We start from the raw sequence: 23,015 nt of genomic DNA on the forward strand, positions 1-23,015 counted from the left end.
GAATTATTGAGATGGTGTATCAGTCTAGTGGGCATATATTTAAGGGATTTGTTAGGCAAATGTTTACTCTATGTTGTTTTCACCTTATTCACTAATTCCCAGGTGAGCTGTAGCTCCATGATTTTGGTAATGAAAACATGGAGATTGGAAGAGTTCATTATAGCTACAGTGAATCAGTACTTACTAAAAAGATTTTTTGAATACATTATATATGTCTATGCTACAAAATTGATTGATAAGGTACAAAAAGGAGTGGACAGTTAAAAAAAAAAGTCTGCAACTTTTTTTCCCTCTGGCTCCAGCTATTCAACCATATTTTTGCATAGGTTTCATATACGTGTGTGTGCTGTACATAATTCTTCTGAATCTTGAATTTTTTTAATATAAAACATGACACGGTCATTTTTCATATCAACTCCCGAAGAGCTCTCAAATTTTTTGAAGAGATAATTTAGAAGATGCATACTGATTTATTGTAGGTGCTATAATTTGTGAAACCAGTCTGGACTGATATTCATATAGATTATTTCCAGTCTTTTGCTGTTACACATAATGCTGTAAAGAATAATTTAGTGTGTATGTCATTTCATGTATGGAGAAGTAGATCTTCAGGACAGATTCCTAGGAGTAAGCATCACTAGATACACACTTTTAAAAATCCCATAGACATTGCCAAATTGCCCTCCAGTTATACTGCAACAGTACCTACTCTCACAGGTTTTGCTTGAGAATATTCTTTTTTCCTGACACTCTTAATGGTGTTATGTGGATTTCCAGCTGATTACTTTTTAAACTGTTCTTCTCTTTTTCCCTCCCATAACTTTTTATTATGAAAAATTTCATATATATACATGGGGGAAAAAAACAATACAACAAACACCTGTATAGTCTTAACACCTAGACTCAACAGTTGTTAACATTTTGCCGTATTTGGATCATTTCTCTGCTCTCTGCCTCAGTCCCCCCCTTTCCTCTCCTTATCCCCTCTTCCCTCCCCTTGTCTCCCTCTCATCCTTTCTCCTTCTCTGTCTCTCACCTTCTCCTGTCCTCCCCCAAAATACGTATCCTTTGTGGTGGTTAAAAATTTGACAGTGAGTTGCAAACATGATATTTCATTCTCTAAACATTCCAGCACCTGTCTCCTCTAAGAGTAAGAATAGTCTCTTTCTCTAAAACCACATAAGCACACAGCCATGTACAAGGTATATATCTATCTCTCTATATATAATCTATATACATATGTAACCACACATTATAATAGTCATATATTTCATACATTTATAAAACCACAATACTATTTTTATGTCTAAGAAAATGAAAATAACTCCATAATGTAATATCAAATATTCAGTTAGATTTTCCTAATTGTCCCAAGAATGTCTTTTCTGGCATGCCCCCCCCCCCCCCTTTTGTTTTAATGCCAAGACACCCTTTGTATTTGATTGTTCTATCTCTTTAATTTCTTTTCATTTAGAACATTCCCTCTACCTTTTCCCCTCCTCTCCCGGCATTGTTTTTGAAGAGTTCAGCTCAGTTGTCCTGTAGGATGTGCAACATTCTTCATTTGTTTATTTCCTTATGGTATCATTTAACTAGTTTCTGCAGGTACTATGTTTCCTGTAAACTGGAAGTTAGGTGAGAGGCTTGATTGCAACCAGGTTAAACATTTTGACAAGAATGTTTCATCATAGGTGAAGTGTACTTTGCATTGAGTCATGTTGGGAGGCACTTGATGACAGGTTATCCCATTATGAGCTATGCTAAATTTGATCCCTTGGCTGAGGTGGCAATAGCCAGATCTCTCCTTTTTAAAGGTACAATTTTATCCTCTGCTATTAGAAAGGAATTTACGGGACGGTATTTTGGCACCTTGTAAATACCCTGTTCTGTTACAACATTTCACCCAGTGGTTTCAGCATCCTGATCCTAGAATCAGTTGTTATAATGAGAGTTACAAAATTGTGGTTTTCTATCATTCTGTCTACATTTATTAGCTGTCATTCACAGAGGCCATCCCTGTTTCTTCTCCTTTCTTTTGTGTAGCATCATACTCTCATGGACTTTTTATTTAGTGTGTTAACAATCAGAGTCTTTATTGGTGCTCAAATTGTCCCAGATTGGCTAATGAGAGCCCCTTCAAGGTAGTTCCTGCTTCTTTTTAATATGATCCTATCAGTCTTTGTTTCTTGACTCTTTACTTTCCCTGCATTTCAGACACCAGCCATTTCTCCAAGAAGCTCTGATTCCTTTTAGTGGGGAATGGTATTTAGAAGCCCAAACCATTGTTGTTGGGTCGTGTCATTGCTTCTAGACCTTTTCAACAGAGCTAAAGAGCATATTTAAAAAGAACCATGAGATCATGTTCTGATTCAAATTTAGTATTAACAGGGATGTTTTTCTAAACCCGTTAGCCTTTTGATTTTTCAGCATTGTAAGGGACCATATTGATGTGTAATGGCCATCAAGTTGATATACAAATTGTTATGGAAATAGGCAGATAAATAACTTCATTCATTACTGAGCATGTACTCAAACAGGTACTGTTTGATTATTTGGGGAATACAGAACAGAATCAGATATGTACCTTGTTTCCAGAAGCTTGCAGTCTTTAGCATAAAAAAGTATAGTATAGGGTGAAGACTGGTAGGGATTGTGAGAGGTAGACACACAGTGTTTTACAGTTACTCTTTGAGGCCTGAGTGGAAATTAGATGTGATTGTGGGTGTATTGGGGCAGGGGATGGCTTTCATAGCAAAGATAAACAAATGAACGATGGCTGGCAGGCAATGGTGTGTATTGCCTATAGGGCGGGACAAGTAAGTAGTTCTGTGAATGTTGGAGTATAACTTGGGTGGTAGGATTGAGGGCAGATAAATTTGTAAAAATAGATTGTAACCAAATCTTGGACTTTATCCATTAGGCCATACGTTACAAACTAGTAGCCTGTGGATTGAGCTCCACAGATTTACTTGGTCTGCATAGATTTAAAAAATTGAGACATTCCTTGTCAACACTGATTTCTGGTTTTGTCTGAAAATTGGAGCTGGAGAGTGGCTGCTTTTTAGAGTCAGGGCTTGTGCTTTCCTGGTTCCTGTGTCCCCTGTAAGTTTGTCTTTATCTATTTGGCCCTTACAAACTTCTGATCTTGTGATCCTGCAGGATTGGAGGAGGGGTGTGAGGGTGGTGGATGTGATTTGAGAGGAGAGGTGACTGAAAGCTTGAGCAAGACCTGTGCTTTAGAAAGATCACAGTCGGTTTGGAGGATGTTTTGGAGGAGCGAGACAAATACGTAGACTATTGGAATATTCCAGGGAAATACAAGATAGTAACAGATGGTGCAAAGGGGATAAGATGAGACATTTTTAAATGTAGAATGGTTAGATTGTATTGATAGATGAGAGTATGTGTGTGTATGTATTGACGAGAATGTAAATCAAGCTCTATTAAAACATGATGTCCTGTTTTTAAAAAGCTTTGCATTCATAAATTGATTTCTGGAAGTTAACCACATGTTTTCATTATCTATTGGTTAATTTTGGAAGATAGTGGTAATAGTTCCATGCATTGTTGTCACTGTGTAAAGTTTAGTTTTGTAATAGGCCAATAGCATCTTTCATCAAAAAATCTAACTCTGACCCAGCTTTATCAGAGAGTTGTGGATGAAGTGAATATTTATGATCTTATCATTTTCCTTATAATTATGGAGCTAAATATTCAGGCAAAAATATTAATAATGCTATATACTTATTTTTAAAGAGCTGCCTGCTTGTAATTCATTTTCCCCATAGTGTCTCTCAGAAGTTAATCCAAAGGATAATGAGTTGACATGGAACTGTCTGGTACACTTAAAATCACACCTGTGTTAAAACCATGTATGTGGTTACGTATTTTGGGCATCTTCCCTGTCTGGGTGGGGCATGACTTGATCCAGTTCCATCGTCAATGCCATTACTCCAGGTATTTAATAGCATCACCAGCTTAGGCAGTCTGAGGGAGATAGACATGCAGAGCATGTAAGTGACAAGACTGGGAGTGAGAGTGACTCACAGTGACAGAAGCTATACCAGGATTCTGTGTCATAAGCTTTGGCTTCAAGGGGTGAACAAAGATTGGTTTAAAGGGCATTTGAAAATACATTTTTGTTATAACTTACATATAGTATAGAACACAAAGCAGCTGAAAAAAAAAACCACAAGTCAGCTGAATGAATTTTTGCATATGTATATACAGCACACTGTGTAATCACTACCCAAATCAAGATATAGAATATTTCCAGAGCCTCTTGAGGGCTTCCTCATGTTTATGCCTCACCCAGTCCAGACCTCCCAAAGGTCTGTTCTGGTCTTCTTCACTGTAAGCTAGTCATGGCTGTTTTTGGATTTTATACAAATGGAATCATACAGTTTATAGTCTCGTGTTTTTTTTCCCCTGCTTGTTACTATGTCTGTGAAATTCACCCATTTTGTTGTAACAGGTTCCTCCCGCCCTGCCCCGTGCATTATTCCATTGTATATATAGTCCGTGGTTTGTTTATTTTATTGTTGATGAATTAGTTGGATTGTTTCCAAAATTTGGCTGCTATTATGAATAGCACTCGTAAGGTGGACATAAGCACTTGGTTCTTTCGGTTATAAAAAACCTAGAGTGGAATTACTGGGTCATAGGATAGGCATATCTTCATATGTAGATACTGCTAAACAGCTTTTCAAGTGCTCGTGCCGACTTACACCCCCACCTCTAATGTGGGGAGTTCCAGTCATCGCTCGGTTTTGCTAGTCCTTTTAATTTTAACTATTCGGATGAATGTGTAGTGGTATCTATGACTATAAGCTATTGAGGTATAGTTTACATGCAGTAAAATGCACTCAGTTTAAGTGTACTCTTTGAGTTTTTAGAGCTATATACGCTCATGACCACTACTGTGATCAAGATGTAGAACATTTCTACCCCCTTGCCATCAAAAAAAACCCCCCAAACTTCCCTCATTCCCTTTGCAGTTCCCTCACACCTGTCCTTGGCCTCAAGTAGCCTGCTTTCTATAACTGTAAATTAGTTGTGCCTGTTTCAGGTGGACGTGTGTAGCATGTGTAGCATGCATATACTGCAGGTACTCTTGTCTTTAGCTTATTTTGCCCAGTGTAATATTTTTGAGATTCATTCCTGTGGAGTTAGTTTTTCATTCCTTTTCTTTGCTTAGCACTGTTACGTTACACAAGTACACAACAGTTTTGTTTATCTGTGCTCCTGCTGAAGAATATTTGGGTTGTTTCCACTGTTTGTTGTGAATAAAGCTTGTGTGAACATTTGTGTTCCAATTTTTGTTGGGACATTTCTCTTGGGTATACCTAGGAGTGGAATTGCTGGGAAGTGTAGATGTATGTTTAGCTTTTCCCAAAATCGTTGTACATCCTTACGGTTTTCCCTACAATATATGAGAGTTCCAGTTGCTCTACAGCCTTAGCAGCACTTGGCATTGTCAGATGATTTTAGCCATTCTGACACATGTGAAGTAGTATCTCCTTGTGGTTATAATTTACATTTCTTAAGGACTAATGATGTTGAGCATTTTTACATGTGCCTGTTGGCCATTTAGATATCCTCTCTAGAGAAGCGCTTTTTCAAATCCTTTGACCCTTTTAAAAAATGGAGTTATCTCTTTCTTATTGATTTGTGGGAATTCTTCACAGTAGCCAGGAAACAAAATTCTTTGTCAGATACACATATTGCAGACATCTGTTCTGTGGCTTGCTTTTTCAGTGTCTTAATGTTGTCTTTTGATGGACAGAAGAAAAGTCTTAATACTTACAAAATCTAATTACTCAAGTTTTTCTTTTGTTGTTACCGGGTTTTGTGTCCTGTTTAAGAAACTTTGCCTACAGTCTTAAAAATATTCTAGCATCTTTACGGTTTTACTATATTAAAATAACTTTTTTTTTATGGTTGAACTAGGAATCAAGATTCATTTTTCCCCCATATGGTTATCCAGTTAGCTCAGTGCCATTATTTACACATACATTAAAAAACTATTGAAAAACTGTTGAACACAAGAACATATGAACATAAGAAGCTTTTGTTTTTACAGAATTAACCATCTTTACAATAGAGCAGTTAAAAGAAAAATAATGTAAAATAAGAAACAAAAAGAAAAAATTCCTGGTAACTGTTAACATTTAGTATTTACCTTCCTTCGTGTACATACTTTTTCTTTTATGTACCTTTCATATGTTTTTCACATGTAAAATTGTTTTGCAAACTGCTTTTAAAATTCAGCAATACTTGTGGCATCTTTCTGAGCCATTTTATATTTCTTTATAATATTTTGAAGGTGTGCCTTATGTGTATGAATGTGGAAATAGCTAACTAGTTAAACTCTTCCTTTGTTAGACATTTAAATTATTTCTAATTTATAACAACTTAAAGCTGGCTTGTTCCTTCTTATAGTCTAATTTTTGAATACATCCATGAGTATTATCTTGAGTATTAATTTCTAAGAGGTGGAATTGATGGGTCAAATACACATTTTTAAGAACCTGGTTATTTTGTATGGCCAAAAGTTTTATCCATTTTCTGTTACTTATATGGACATTAATATTCTTTATATTTTCTCTATAAAATTGCTGTTTTCTCCACGTTCATGCCATTTTCGAGTGTTAGTAATTAAAAAATAATACCAATTTGGTTAAGGAATTAAGTGATTTCTGTAAGTACTAGTGTTACTGGGTATGTTATGATGCTTGTCGCTATTTATGTTTCTTTTGTGAAGAAAGGGAAATGTGTAGAATAGCTGTAGTTGTACTCTTGTTGATTTAAATCCAGGTGCCTTGGGGAATTTGGCGGAAGGAAGTCACCAGGGTAGGGAACTTCTGAGTTTGTTGTGGCTGGGACAGTGTTGCCTTTTTGTGATCAAAATGGCCATTTTTGGTAGAAGCCAGCTGCAGAAATATTTGCTTTACTCAGTGACCTGTCTGTGGCGAGCTTAAGCTGGTCCCTGCTCTGGCCAGACCCTGGCTTCAGATGCTCTTTGTGAAGCTCTTTGGGATCACTCACTGCCTCAAGGACACTCCTTCCTACTAGCCTGCTTTGAGCTAGGAGGCGAGGTTCTGCTGGGAATTTCATGTACTTTTTAGGTAGGCTTCTGTTTATTTACATTCAGTGAACCCTACTTCCGCTCCTGGTTTTTGTTTTTTTTTTTTTATTGTATTTTATAGAAATTTCTTGAAATGTTTTATATATGTGCAGGGCATCCTAGCCAGGTTTCCAGTGCCAATGTAGACTCTTTTATTTTGACATTGCTTTGATGATTTCAGTTGCACCAATCAGAAATCCCAACCTTGACACCTTTGTTTCCCTCCTAAGTCTTGTCTGGTTTTGTTCTTTTTCATTCTAGCTTTCTGTACTTAGTTACAGTGATTCCCCCACCCCTTTCTCTAGTGTCTTGACCCAACAAGTTCTTTATTGGGGAAACTTCACCCTTTCCTCCTTTCTTGCATAATTAACCTCTGCGTGTCCTTCAGAGCTGATTTCAAGCATCAGTTCTTTAGGGGTTGTGTCTGGGTCGCCTAGGTACCCCTACAGGTTGGATTCCCTTGTCACATTCTTAGCACTCACTTCTTTTCCTTCGCTGCTGTTAACATAATTGTACTTGATAAATGTATTGCACAATCCCCCACTAGACAGCTCCTTTGTTAGAAAGTACTCTTCATGGGGACAAGGATCATGTCTGTCATGCCATATTCAGCTCATAGAATATTTCCAGCATACAGTGCATAACCTATAGCTGCCCAGTTGAATGAGGGAATAAATTTGGGAGGGCAAATGAGAATTACCACGTTGTATCAGAAGTTTATATTCACTTTAAAAATGAATGTATTTGTTCCTTACATGCTTGGTGTTTCCAGTTTCAGTATCATCTCTTAATTTTAAATGACTTGATCCTGAACTCCTTTCAGGGGTCAAAAAGCATCCCTTCTTTCCCTCTGCCTCTAAACCAGATTTCTAAATCTGTCATTGACTTCTAATCTCTCCAGATTATTTTGCTAATACTTAAACTGTCATTCTGAAGGATTTGTCAACTGTTGTAACTGCTGATTCTTTCCTCCTCCCCTTTCCGTGTGTGTGTGTGTGTGTGTGTGTGTGTGTGTCTGTCTGTGTAATAGGATCACTATTCCTGGGAGTTGGTTCCTTAGGTCAAGTAAATTGGGTAAATTCCTCATATAATCTCCTCTTGGAAATTCACTTAATAGTTGTCATTTTAATAATTTGTTTCCCAACATTTCCCAAACTTTCTGACCCCAGAATGCTTTTCCTCTATTGTGGTTTAAAACCGATGCAATCTAAGAGCTATTCTTGACTGTCATTTTTGTCATTTCATCCCAACTTCTTGTATTCAAGAGTTCTCTATCTTCTTGTCAAAGTAATGAGGGAGGGAGCTAGCACTTGTTAAATGCCAGATTTACATCTGTTATTCCTTTTAACCTTCTATAACTTTGAGTGAAAGGTAGGCTTATTTTCTGCATTTTAGCATGTGAGGAAACTGAGACTGGAGAAGAGAGGTTGTTTTTTGTTTTTGTTTTTTGCTGAAGGCCACATAATGGGTTTTATCTATATCTGTTTATCTGCCGTGTCTACAAAGCATTGTGTTCTTTCTCTTGTGTAGAGAAAAACACTCTTCTGCTGATTTGAGAAACTGCACCTCCAGCTATCACTTAAGTTTCGTTTGAGGAGTGTTAGCCTCAGGAGCCGCAGGGCCTCTAGGCTCTTGGTGGGCAGCAGCATTGGTGCTTGAAGAGATGGAGAAGAGAAGGCTGAGAAAAGCCTGGACTCCTCGTGCCTTTGTAAGCCCTCATGCTTTCTTCTCTCCCTCATTCCTTGCTTACCTCATTCTCTTCAGTTCCAGGCTTTCCTACTGTATGTGACTTCTTCGTTGGAATTTTAGGTTGGCTTTTATCAGTAACATAGGAGCTAATATTTATTGGGTGCCTGCTTTGGATGTAGCAGGCTGTCCTCTCTAGCCCTCTAAATAGCCGACTCACTTAAAGTCACATAGTGTTGAACCTGGGATCTTAACCCACCTCTGTTTTTGTTTTTGTTTTTGTTTTTGTTTTTGTTTTTGTTTAGCCTCAGTAAATTTTTTCATAGGGAAAACCTACCTAAGCAATTAAAATCTATGAAATCATGGGTTTGATGTTCTAGTTATTTTTTATAATATATATTGAAGTCTATGGCTATTAAACATTAAAACATCATTTACGTACCACTGAAAATCACCTTGAATATTCACCCTTGGGAAATGTTCCTGTAATCCACCCTTTTAACTTTTTCTCTTTATCTGTTTATTCATGAATGCTTCAGTATGTATCTGTAAAAGAGGAGGACTTTAAAAACAAAGCAAAAGATTGTTAAAAACACACACAGAGCACACAATTCCATTATTATACCTAAAACATTACCAATATTCCTTGCTATCAAATAGTCTGTTTATATTTGCCTACTTGTCTCAGAAATAATTTTTGAATTAATAAACTTAATTTTTTAGAATAATTTTAGATTTACAGAAAAATTGAGCAGACAGTACAGAATTTCATGTATTTTCCTTCCCCTTGCAGTTTTCCCCACTGTTAACATCTTACATCAGTGTGGTACACTTGTTAAAATTAATGAACTAATATTGATGTTTTATTATTAACTACAGTCCATAGTTTATGCAAGTATCCTTAGCTTTTTTTTTTTTTTTTTTTTTTTTAACCTCACGTCCTTTTTTTGCTCCAGGATCCCATCCAGGATGCTATCTTAACATTCAGTGGTCATGTGTCCTCAGGCTCTTCTTGGCTGTGTCAATTTCTCAGATTTTGTTCTTGATGATGTTGACAGTTCTGAGGAATTTTGGTCAGGTATATTGTATTGCCCTCTATTGAATTATCTTGTTTTTCTCATAAATGGTTTTTTAATAATTGTTTTTTTCAGTTTAGGGGCAAGACTTGGTTTACACCTTCCATATAGTTAATAGCCTCTTAAATCTTTTTAATCTATAAAAATTGCCTCTCCCATTTTTTTTTCTTGTGTATTTATTAAAGAACTGGGTTGGTCATTTGTTGTGTGTAACTTTAAAAATTCTGGATTTTGCTGATTATATCCTCTTTAGGTCTACATATTCTCTTCTTGGTATTTCTTGCAAATTGGTAGTTAAATCCAGAGGTTTGTTGGATTCAGGTTCAGTGTATTCGGTATTAGTTAAAAAACAAAAGACAACACAACCCGTGCTTGCTCTCCTGTGCCATGGTGCTTTCTTATTTTTGTGATATTCTCTGTTCTTTCCAAGTAGCTGAGTTTTGAAGAAACCTAAGACTCTTATGCATGTACATTTTTCTGAGTTAAAAATTGTATAATTAAAAAAAAATTGCATCATTTATTGATGGTAGGTAGTGCAGCAGTATGGTGGCAGGCGTGTCTACATGTAGTTGTCAATTTTGCCAAGGATGATGATGACACAATTTATGGTATTGACCATCAGTATTAGAGTATTATTCCTGTAGGTTTTTATTTTTAACCTTCTCCTTTTCCCAATTCAGATATGTAATGACTTTTGCTACTGTTAGTATATACTTAAACTTTATTTTAAAAAAAAGAATTTGAATGATTACAATGACACATACATTGTAGGAACATAAAAACAAAATAAGTGGGAAAATGAAGATGAAAGGAAAAATAAATGTAGGAAAATAAGATGAAGGAAGGAGTAAAGTTATGTAAAAATGCACAGAATAAGATCAGTTGTCATAGGAGGGGCACAGATTAGGCTCTGCTTGTCGATAGTGTTCTTTGTAGCAGTTTGCAGGAATTTTGTATTTTTAGATGACAAATATATTGCTTTCCCCAGGGTTATTTATTTATTTGGTGTTTGTACTCAGTAATGCCAGTCTCATTGCTTATTTGGAATGAAGTGCCTGCTAAGATGTGGGTCAGGTTTCTCAGTGTTTGGTTTCAGAGCTCATTAGAAAATCAGGACTCAGTTTTTTCTGTTGTGCCTTCTTTGTACAGTTTTCTTACAGTTTTGATTCGTTTATCCTGTTATATAGGTTTTTTGTTCTCTAGTCTCTGTCGTAGAACATGAATGAGATATTCTTGGGACATTTAGTTTTGAAAACCTTTGTTTATTAGTAGAATAAAGTGTGACTTCATAGGAAAGAAAATAAGAATTTAAGAATGTTTCACCAGCAGAATATGGTGTCTTTATAACTTTGGCCATATCAAATATCTTTTTTGAGTTTTGCCTATTGTATTCACACTAAATAGTTCAGGTTTCTTCCGTTTTTTCCAGTTAAAGTGGCCGAAAATCCTACTTAAAGCTGGCTTAAGCCAAAACACAGAATTTGTAGTACGAAAAATGTAGAGGTAGTTATGGATTCAGGTTTTTTCCTCAGACGCAAAGTGATACCTCCTGGTGACCCATCTCCACACTCTCCCTTGTGGTAGCATGAGGAGGGCATCAGCACCTCCAGCTCTCATCGTCTCATGTTCAAGCTCAGTGGGAAAAGAGATGTCTTTTCTTGTGGCTTCCATAGAGGTCCTGGGATTCGAAGCAGAACATGTGCCCACCTCTGAATTCATCGCTGTGATTAGGAGATATGGGCAGAAAACAAAGTGTCACCATCAGCCTCTTAAAATTATAGCACATTCTTCTCTGGCCCCTGAGTCAGGTTCTTGCCCTGCATGTAAACTTTCTGGACTTTCCATGTTAATTATTTGATAACAAATATTTATGGAGTTCCTACTATGAACAGGCACTATAAGGACTTAAAAATATTACATTGTAAAGTTTTTAATGTTTATTTATTTTTGAGAGAGAGAGTGGGGGGGGGAGGGGCAAAGTTGGAGGGGGACAGAGGATCCAAAGTGTGCTCTGTGCTGATGGCAGAGCCTGATGTGGGACTCGAACTCATGAAATATGAGATCATGACCTGAGTCAAAAGTCCCATGCTTAACCGACTGAGCAACTCTGGTGCCCCCAAAATATCACATTGTAAATTGGTAAATTGCCTTTCCAGTTGCTTGTAGAATTCTCTATTTTTATGTTATTATGGAAATATAACAGTTATTTTGGAAATAAACTATAATTTTTATTTTTGTCTTTATTTGAAGATTTTATTTTTGTAAATGTTTATTTTTGAGAGGGAGCGAGTGGGGAGGGGCAGAGACAGAGAGAGAGAGGAAGACAGAGAATCCCAAGTAGGTTCCAAGCTGTCAGTGCAGAGCCCTATGCAGGGCTTGAACTCACAAACTGTGAGATCATGACCTGAGCTGAAATCAAGAGTTGGATGCTCAGCTGATTTGAGCCACCCAGGTGCCACTTAAAGATTTTATTTTTAAGTAATCTCTACATCCAACATGAGGCTTGAACTTACAACCCTGAGATCAAGAGTTGCATGCTCTACCGACTGAGCCAGCCAGACACTCCTGGAAATGAAGTATACTTTTTAAAAGAAAATTGATGACTTTAAGATTTTCCTCTGGTTTATAGACCAGTTTTTGGCTTAGGAATTTGATTATTTTCAACATCAGAGTAATATCACCCTTTGAGCCTTTTTTCATTTACATCCCAATCTTGGTAGCTGTTTCTGTTGTTTCTTTGTAGAATTTTAACTCACCAGTTAAAAGAAATGTGGCTTGTGGATTTTTTTTTCCCTCTTAAATGCAGCAGGAAATGTTCCTTTGAGATTTGTTTTCTGATCTTCCTCTCAATTCTGTATTCTCTCAGAGTTAATGAAAAATTTATTATGATGGCGACATCTGTGTTCTGTGCTTTGTAGAACATCTTGGCTGATTGCGTATAGCTGAGTCATTCATAAAGTTATTGCAACAGTGGAGTTGAACAAAGAAGTCCAGTATCTCTTAAACTTATATTTGGGCTTTCCATCTTGACTTCATTACTTTGTGTGAGGACTCCCAGAGTGCTACCGTCTACCCATGTTCATATGTACTCCTGCAAAAAGAGTCTGAAACGTACAGGTTGACCTTACTGGAGCATGTGTTCAGCAGTAATTATCTGCTGTTGAGACTAGGTGCTTTCAAGAGGATGTGCACCAAAAGCACAATGTGAGAGATTTAGAGGACTTAGGCTAGAAAAGCATTTTAAGAAGACGGACAGAATGCTCTGTAGATTCCCTTTCAGCTCCAGAATATAATGAAATCTCTGGCTTCAAGCAGCGAGAACTCTCCTTACCCAGTTGCCTGCAGGAAACAGACAGTGTGAAGGGAATCAAAGACATCCTTGCTGTGCAGCAAGCAGCAGGAATCCTTCACTAAGGCAGCCCTAGCCCCTGGCTGAAAGACAGATTCATTTGTTCGCAGGGCCCAGTGGATTGTGAGGCACATAACTTCATTCTTATTTGAAACCAAGGTCAGCCTAGGATATGAGGACAATGGACTACATGAGAAACTAGAGCAAGTGTAAAGTTTGCTATAAATGTAATTAAGGGATGATAAAATGTGACCCTTTATAGGTTAGCTTTGACAACTCTTTGTGCTCTTCCTAGCTAAAGAAGCAAAATTTTGATTGCCATTGTTTTCTTTTTTTTTAAGTTTTTAAATTTATTTTGAGAGAGAGTGGGAGTGTGCAAGAGGGAAAAGGGGGGGGGGGAGAGGGAGGGAGAGAGAGAGAGAGAGAAGAGAAGAGGAGAGGAGAGGAGAGAAGAGAAGAGAATATTCCAAGCTGGCTCTGTGCCCAGGGCAGAGCCCAACTCGGGCTCAATCCCATGACCCTGGGACCATGGCCTGAGCTGAGATCCAAAGTCAAACGCTTAACCAATTGAGCCATTCAGGCGCCCCAATTACCATTGTTTTCTAAGTCAGTCAATACACAGTTGATTGTGTTTGTGTATGTATAAAATTTTAAACACTGAGACTCTACTAACTTGGCTGGTTAGGTCTCTGAAAGTAAGTATACATTTGAGAAATCAGCAGTGTTTAGAAAATATTAGAGGGCTTGTTTAAAGGGTGTAAGGTCTGAATTGAAAAGATTTCTTTGTAGGACCGACTTTCATTCTATAGATGCTTTTTCAGAGTTAATATTGAAACAGGAAGCATATTAGATGGTGAAAGCTTTGAAAGTCTTTGGAAGGTTTTTTTTTTTTTTTTTGTATTTTGGTGTTTTTAAAATACCATTAGTTAGTAGGGTTTAAGTTTTAATACTCTTAAAAGCTGTGAAACTGCATTTCTTTAAAATATTTTATACTTCTTTAGGAATTTAGCTGTCTTCTTTAGTGAACTGGGAAAGAGTATAGCTTTATTTCCAGAAATAATTTTAATACCAGAATATTTAGTTTTGAGAATTCTTGTGTCTATTGAGGCAGTTAGTGTACTGGTATGCTCAGTAAGCCTTTTTGAATAAATAATCAGTTTAAAATGAAAAAGTTCCAATATGATTGTGGTATGGTCTGACTGTAATTGAGTCAGACCCATTGAGAGTAGATATAAGTCACATCATCTTCCTGAAAATGATATCTCTTCCTAGAAAAAAATGAGAATATCCATTATATCAGGGAAAAAAGTTTTCCCTTTCTGTATGTTCTAATGGTCTTTTAGAAACATGGTGAACTTTGCACTCTCATAAAAATAGGTCAAGGATTTTGATTCAGTATGTCATATAGCAATCAGACCTTGTTGTGCAGACATGTTCACAAGTTCTCTGATTAAAGTTTTTTTGGCTTGTGAGAGTTGATAGGACTAGGAAGGGTTGCAGCCAACCCCTATGTTTGGAATGGGAAGTTGGATTAACTCAGAGTGGGGTTTGGTGCTCTGGTGTAGATAACGAAATCAGGTGTCCCGCAGGTCTCAGATGATGTCGAAAACATGAGGTGAGGTTTTAGGTCTCTTACCTGGAAGTCCTCTCAGATGTTATGGAGTATGGGTTGTCGGATATATGGAGGTGGCAGCGTTATAAGACAAAACACCTGTACTTAAGAGTTTTTTTGTTTTTTGTTTTTTGTTTTTTGTTTTTTGTTTTTGCTGAGTTCCCTTAGTTAGCTGTCTAGAAGCCTCAGGCATTGAAATGAATTTAGGTTAGTGTCTTTGTTATCTCAGAGTGCAGCTAAATTCTGAGACCTAGCTTAACCCCACCTGTTCTCCACCTTCATTGAAGGGTAATAGGCCAGAATCAGGGGGACAGGTTGCGATGACCAGTTCCGTAAGTAACAGTGGGGAAGTGCCAGTTCCTGTGTTTGGAGGTGGCCTGGAAGAGAGGATTGAGAAACCAGAGTACTGTGTTGCCCATTGTCTGTCAACTGCATCTGAAAATCTATAGTGGACCAAAAAAAAAAGAAAGAAAGAGAAAGTAAAGTAAACATCATCTGTATTTACTTCTGGATATTTTATATATATTTTATGTTTTATTAAGTAAAAATGGGATCATTACGAAAGTCCTGATTTGTAGCCTTTATTCACTTCATATTTCTTGAACTTTTTCAGTGTATTTTAACTTTCCATATATTGTAAACTTCCTTCTGGGTCAATAAATATACTCCTACAACAGGATTTTTATTTGGTGGACACATAATATTCTGTCTTCTGGATGGTCTGTAGTTCATATAACCAATCTCTATTGTTGGGCATTTTTTCCTTTGCTGTAATGACAGTGATATGATGAACATATTCTTAGCTGTATTTTTGGACATATCTTTATTTTTGTCCATAATTTAATTTTCCACACTTGAAATTGCTGAGACAATGATGTACCTGTTTTTCAAGTATTGAGTATGTATTGATAAGTTGCACAGGAGAGGTTGTATAGATGGGTAACAAGAAGATAAAATTTGCAAGTAGATTAGAGGAAATTGCTGCTCCAGGGAGTTTAATGGCAAGCAAAGGAAATGAGAGGCAGTATATTTTAGGGAAGAAAGCAGGGATTTTGGAGTCAGATAGAATTGCAAATCTGCACTTTTGACCTCTCGCCAATTATTTGCTGTGTCTTGTCTTCAGTTTCTTCCTCTTTATTTTTTTTTACTTTTTATGTTTATTTTTTGAGAGAGAGAGACAGAGTGTGAGTAGGAGAGAGGCAGAGAGAGAGACACACACAGAATTCGAAGTAGGCTCCAGGCTCTGAACTGCCAGCACAGAGCCTGACTCGGGGCTTGAATTCACGAGCCGTGAGACCGTGACTGAGCCACCCACGCGCCCCAGTTTCTTCCTCTTCAAAGCTAAGGTACCTGTCTGGCCAGAGGTGGTATGAGAGTTAATGAGATCACAGTACAGTGTGTGGCACATAGTAGGCACTTTGAAAATATGAATGTGCACCCCCTCCCACTTTATCCTTTTTTGGTAAATTTTCATTTACATTTATCATTTTCATTGAAAATGAGGTTAAGCTTGTAGTTTGGTGGTCTCCCCTAGTCCTGAATAAGCTTCCTTATTGGACCACAGATGCTAATTGACAAAGGCTCAGATGTACTTAATCTTACTGTTTAATTCTCTCCTGTCTCAGGATTTGTGGATCTTGGATAAACCGCATTGGGATTGGGTTCAGACTGATCCGACCTGGAGCTTGCTGGGGGAGACTGTTCCTTCTTGGCAGCTGAATCTGATACTGGGCCTAGTACAACTGAGGACCCTTGTGGCTCTGCCGGAAGTAGATGACTTTGTTACATCCTGTTCTCTGTCATGCTGCTTAGAACAGAGATTTTGCTCCCCCCATTCATATATCTAATCCTCCTTTCCAGCTTCTGTGAGAGCTCTGAAAAACCTGGGGACATTTTTGAATGCTGGGTGGTAGTTAAGTGGACAAGGATGCCTTTTTACCTATGGAGTCACTCATGAATAAGGTGCTAGCATTTTGAGGTGTACTGCTATTTCTGAGGGTCACTAGGTAAAAAATATTTTTCTACCATTCCAGCATCTTAACACAACTGTAAACTACAGTTGTTAAAAATGGACTTAACTCATTCTTGGGAAAAGAATTTGTTTTTATTTAAGTTGTCAAATTACTGTTTATAATGTATAACAACTTACAATTAAACAAAATAAAACATCACTTAAAACTATGCAATGTAGTGTTAAACTGTTATCATAAGTACTCGATGTTCATTGGAGAAAAATCAGAAAATATGAATGAATAAAAATTCAAAAAGAAAAATTACCTTCATCTGTCTACCAAAGATAAATCTGCAAAGATCTATTTTAATTTTATTAGCTGCAAGTTCTGGTCTCTCATTTTAGATAATCATTCAAGATGAGATCATTTCCTGGACATTAAAATATTTGTTTTTAAAATTATTGTAGGGTTTAAGGAAAGTCTGGGCTCTGGCTTTGAGTCCTGATTTCACTGCTGTTTGTTTAAATTTGAAGCTCTAAAACTTGCAGATAGTATCAGGTTTCCTCACCCTTCTTTTTTTTTTCTTCCTCCTTCCACTGTGGCCTCTTCCTCATACCCTTTTCTTCTTTTCACATATATCCCAGCCTGAAGATGCTCTGTGGTATATTGTTTATAAATACGGAGTTCTACCATACAGTTGTTAACAATTAAAGCAGTAACTTTCTTAGTTATGTCATATAGTTTATACCATCAAATTCTGCTATAATAAAATATCATTATAAGGAAAAGAAAGTCTTTCACACATGGAGGCATTGGACTAGTATTCAGTTCTTCAAAGGGCTTTGATGAATGCCTTTAAATCGTGAGTTAACTTTTATTCTACAACCTGATTACTGAATTATGGTTCTTGGTTTTAAAAGTAATACAATTTTTGGTGGGAGTTCGCTCTTGTAGTTTGCTGTCAAACATTTTAACAGTAGAAGCCTGGGTTTTGAATCTTAGGAGATGCTTTTAAAAGCTTTCTGTGGTTCTGTTTTCATTACAGCTGCTGCTTCTTGAAAAGCAGTAGTCTGAGAATTCGGACACAATAAGGATAGTTCCTAATTTGGATGACTTTTAATACTTGCTTTATTTGCTTTGAGGTAAGGACAGCCTCCAACTGAAAGAATGGATACTCTGTAGCTTTCACATCCATGTTTAGAGAGAGAGTTAGGTAATCTCCTTGAGCCTGCCTGTTGTATGATTCTTCAGGACCAAATCCCCACTCCTGGATAGAGATTCCCAGTGGAGAGTGTCATGGCCAAATGGTAACCATAAAATGGAGCTTTTATTTCACTTCTGTTATTTGGTAGCCCTCATTTCATTATCATGGCACTCTCTGTTTTATATCCTGTCCTATCAGTAGGGCATAGTGGAAATTTTATTAGGAAAAAAAGAACCTAGACTGGGTTATGAAAATTGACTGTAGGCATGTACTTCCAAAGGTAAGTGCTGGCCCTTGTATCCACTCTTTGCAGCCTGGCTGGAAGAACTTTGTATTGGTTGTAAAATAAAAATGAGAGACTGTCTTGTGGGTTCTTCAAGAGACTTCTGTTTCTAACTTCTCTTCAACATGCTTCTCTCCAGCTACCAGGAGTCGTTCCTCTCTGCTTAAAACGGTTTAACAGTTGTCTCCTCATTGACTCTAGCAGTGTTTTGAACTCTAAAGTTTTTGATGTCTCACTTGAAGGCATTAAAAAATCAAAACGCTCTTATTTCACAATATCTATAAAAACATACATGGTTTTTGTACCATTGACTTCCTCTCTTTATCTCTTTATTTGGGTTACTATTGAGCAGAATTCTTTTTTCTCCATTCTTGCATGTGGCAGATGCTTCCCACATGTTCCTGAAAACATAGATCTTTCTCTCATGCTGGCTTGAGTTGGCTTGGCTTTGGCTTGATATTCTGCTTTGTCCCCACCTTTGAGTCTAAGAACCTTACCCCCACCCTTGCCAGTATGTTGCATGTTGTGCTTCTATCCCTTTGACAGATGTGTTTGAAACAGTATGTATGCCGAGTTGCTGGAAAAAAAAAACTTGCACATGTTGATAAAGAATTGGACCGCACACTTGGGGAGTTTTGGTTGTTTACTGGTGAGTTATACAGCACACAGTATGAGAGCTGTTGTCCTACAGGATGAAGTCCAAGTTTGATAGAAGGGTTTATGAAAGACCTCTGTGATTTGGCCTTTCCGCTTTCCCCATCTCGTACTGAAATACTTCAGTAATGCTAAATTAATTGCAGATCTTTGAGTAGGATGTGCCATTTCTTAGCTCTTTGGCTCTGCTTATGCTATTTATTCTGCCTGGAATGTCTTTCTTTCTCTTTTTACCCTGGCTGCCTCCTACTCATCCTTTATGGCTTAGTTTAGGCATCCTTCTCCTTTGGGCGGGTTAAATCTATTTGTGTGTGTGTGTGTGTGTGTGTGTGTGTGTGTGTGTGTGTGTGTGTGTGTTACACTGCACATTCTCAAAATTCCCTCCTTTGAACTCCCGGACAAGAGAGAATTTCTTAATTGCTTTTCTGTCTGCAGATATAAGTTGTTTGTTGAACAAAATAGTATTTAAGCTACTCTATTGGTTATCCCAAGCATGATGATAGGAGTTAGATGAGGCTGGTAATGATTCTGTGGGAGGTGGTTTAAAGAAAAAAAATTAGAGGATTTATAGAAAACCCCTAAATATATATTTATAAAAATGTAGAAAATAAGGCATACATCTGAATCAGAGTGACATTAGAGAGACCATTGACATAAAATACCTCTTTGGGTAGCTTTTAAAAGAATTGCCTCTTTGAGAAGGAATCAGGGCAGGATATTCAAAACAATCCCATCTAGAAACAGACCAAAGTTAGCTTTTGTGAGTTCTCCTTCAAGCCAGCCAATTAGAAGACAAGGTGCCTGCAGCTACTTTTTCCTTTTGATTTGTGGTTCCTATGGCAATAGGAAGAGAGACTAGGACATTTCTCTCCTACCTCTTTTAATAACTTTTTGCTTTTGAAAAATGCCAAAAGCTGTTATTCTTCTTGTCTTTACTTACTTACAGTATTTCTCACCATGATGGCCCTGATTTTTAAAAAATTTTTTTTGATGATTATTTATTTTTGAGAGAGAGAGTGCGTGCGCGTGCATGTGAAGGGGGAGGGGCAGAGAGAGAGAGGGAGACACAGTCTGAAGCAGGCTCCAGGCTCAGAGCTGTCAGCACAGAGCCCAATGCGGGGCTTGAACTCACGAACTGTGAGATCATGACTTGAGCTGAAGTTGGACGCTTAACCGATTGAGCCACCCAGGCGCCCTTGATTTTGGTTTTTGATTATACAGTGGATATGACAAAATTAATAAACATTCTCTGTTCCCTTGACTACTGCTATTTTCTTTGGCTATAGAACTGCAAATATAATCAATCTAATTGAGTATTTGCTGTTAATATTAGAACACTTTGTGAATCATTTCTTATTCTTTATGGATAATCCTAAATTAGTATACTAGTCATTGCAAATAGCTAAATGTGAAATTAGAGCAAACATTTCTTGGGGGTTTTCTACCCCTAAAAAGCCTCTGTTAAGTGTTCCCATTGTGACCCAGTGGGTTTCTCTTGAGCTTGAGGCTAAAGTCTCAAGAGGAAAGAAGCTTAGTTTGTATTGCTGTTGGCTTAATAAGTAGGTCAATAAGCATTTGTTAAAATCGGTAAATACCCACAGTGTTAGGGTAACTTCTTGAGATATATTTTAATAATCAGATAGTGTTCCTTAAGTTTATAGAGAAACCAATAATCTTAAAAAAAAAAAAAAAAGACAATAGTCTATACATTTTGAATATAGCTCACAGGAAGAAATCTTTATTCTGTTGAAGAATGATAGATAATAGTTATTCCGTAATAGTCAACATAGGTTTCTATCCACGTCCCTAAATTTTAGATTGGAATCTTCAAGAATCAGTTACTCCTGTGGTCCTAGCTGCATTTTAATGCTCTTAGGTTGATAAATGTGGAACTTTTAGTTTTATCCATTGTTTTCAAATTATGTCAATGTCTTTTTGGTCACTACACTTAAGAGGAACCTTGTTTAGACTAGCAGGTACATCCTTATTAAAAATGGGTGTATTTTCTAGAGTGGCATTTTCTGTTGAGTAAAGACTTTTTCAGCACTGTGGTTGGTCTCTTAGCTTCAAGGTAATTAAGAGTGAAAATAAAGCAGTTCTAATACCTTTAATAAATACTGGCATTACTCTCTGTATCCCACAATGTCCTTCATAGATGTTATAAAGGTAAATTCTTGGAAATTAGATCTTGAAAGTGTCCTTATATTTCCCTGAATGTACAATTTCAATATCAAACTTTTAAAAACAGTACTAAATGGTTAATATTTTGAAGTTAACTTCTCAGGAAATTTTCTTTACATTGTTTTCCATACATTTTTAAGTATTAGGTCATTTGACGGTTTCCTAACCTTGGGAAGATCATTATTTTTCTTTTTGGGCTTTAGTTTCTTCTAAAATTATGGGTGGAAGTATGGACTAAATTGTCTTCCAGTTCTTTGTGATTCTTTGGTTTATTAAATGTGAAATGTGTCTCCTCCCCCCCCCCCCCCCCCCCACCTTTTTTTAAGTTTTGGATCCCAAGGCATTAGCAGAATCTGATCAGGGTATAGTATTCTTAGGCCTTCATAGTTTTACTCTTTGAGTCAAATACATATTAAACCTTGCGAGCTCTGGAACCTATTTTTTGTGGAATAAATGAAAATTGGTTTGCTGGTGAGCTTTGGTGAGCTTTGGTGTTAATTTGGTATCAATTGCTGAATCCAAGTGTAATCCTTAAACTGTATACTCAGATCTAAGTGATTCTGTGATTTGGTTAAAGATTCCAAAAAGGAAACTTAAATTAAACTATGGGGATATTGAGTTTATTTAATTTAAATAATTGATGTAAGCAGTGTGTACAAATGTATTGTGTCTGGGTCTTTTCTCTGCCCATCTACTTCTGATGCATGCTGATGTAAGTATTCTTTTAATAAGCATTTACTAGATATCTCTGAATAGTTTTAATGGAAGGAAAATGAGTTTGCTTAGAGTCAGGCAGGATTAACTTCTAGTCCTAATTTTGCCACCAGTTAGCCCTTGTTTTCTTGTGTTAGCTTTTTTTTTTAATGTTTATTTTTGAGAGAGAGAGAGAGCGAGCAAGCAAGTGAGCAGGGGAGGGGCAGAGAGAGAAACAGGCCCCAGGCTCTGAGCTGTCAGCACAGAGCCTGACTTGGGGCTCGAATTCAGGAACCTTGATATCACCACCTGAGCCAAAGTCCGAGGCTTAACCGACTGAGCCATCCAGATGCCCCATAGCCCTTGTTTTCTTGTACCTTGAACAAGTTGCTATTTCAGTAAATTAAGTGCTCCTTTGCTGATCCTCAGATTCCTCATCTGTAAAATGGAATAATACCTCCCTTAAAAGAGTAAAACTCTTGTAAGGGTTTACTATGTCAGCTGTTTAGTGTATGAGAAGGACCTGATAAATGGCAGCTATTTTTATTATACAAATTTTATTCAGCATCTTTTGTGGCACTCTGCAAAAGGGTTGGGGTAACAAAATGTGTGCCTGTAGTATCAGTAATAGATTTCTGTATTGTCTCTGGTAAACTTTGGAGTTGAGGCACATGTTGGAAATGTATGGCATTTTTGTTGTTACCAAAAAGCTGCTCAAGTTTTTATTCTGTTTGGTTCCTCTGGTGTTGTATTCTTTAAATGCCTTTTCTAAATAATCTCAATACTCTAGCTAAATTGTAGGTGAGATGTAGCTAGTTAGTGGCAGATGCTGGATAGGAGCCCAGGTCTATTTGGTTTCAAGCATAGCTGACTTTGTTTATAATATAATTGGGGTGACCACAGAATTTGTCTCCTAAACCAGAACACTTCTGAGAATGAAAGTTATTCTGGGACAACAAGTGTAAACCTGGACTGTCCAAGGAAAATGAGGATGTCTGACCATCCTAATTATAGCTAGGGTAAACAAGTTTATGATGTTGAGTCTAAGACTTCTGGAGTATTTTGGTTGAATCCAAACACCCACCTTCAGTTAAAAAAAAAATTTTTTTTTTTTTTGCATGGTTGTTGTTTTTGCCACAGTGAATTCATTGACCTTAGATCTGCCAAAAAAGTACTTATTGAATACAGTATATAATCTA

General features: G+C 37.1%; 1 protein-coding gene and 1 long non-coding RNA gene across 5 annotated transcripts in view; one reads left to right on the forward strand and one right to left on the reverse strand.

Moving 5' to 3' along the window:
* Nucleotides 1-23,015, forward strand: part of FBXW11 (F-box and WD repeat domain containing 11) — a 120,086-nt gene that overhangs the window by 13,622 nt on the left and 83,449 nt on the right. The window lies entirely within an intron of this gene.
* LOC122224663 lies at nt 1,289-16,030 on the reverse strand. The gene is made up of 3 exons (XR_006204879.1): nt 15,115-16,030; nt 9,255-9,374; nt 1,289-1,624 (listed from the first exon to the last, which is right to left on the reverse strand). It is a non-coding gene; the product is annotated as an uncharacterized LOC122224663 (long non-coding RNA).

This window comes from Panthera leo, chromosome A1, assembly GCF_018350215.1.
Source record: "Panthera leo isolate Ple1 chromosome A1, P.leo_Ple1_pat1.1, whole genome shotgun sequence".
Classification (NCBI taxonomy): domain Eukaryota; kingdom Metazoa; phylum Chordata; class Mammalia; order Carnivora; family Felidae; genus Panthera; species Panthera leo.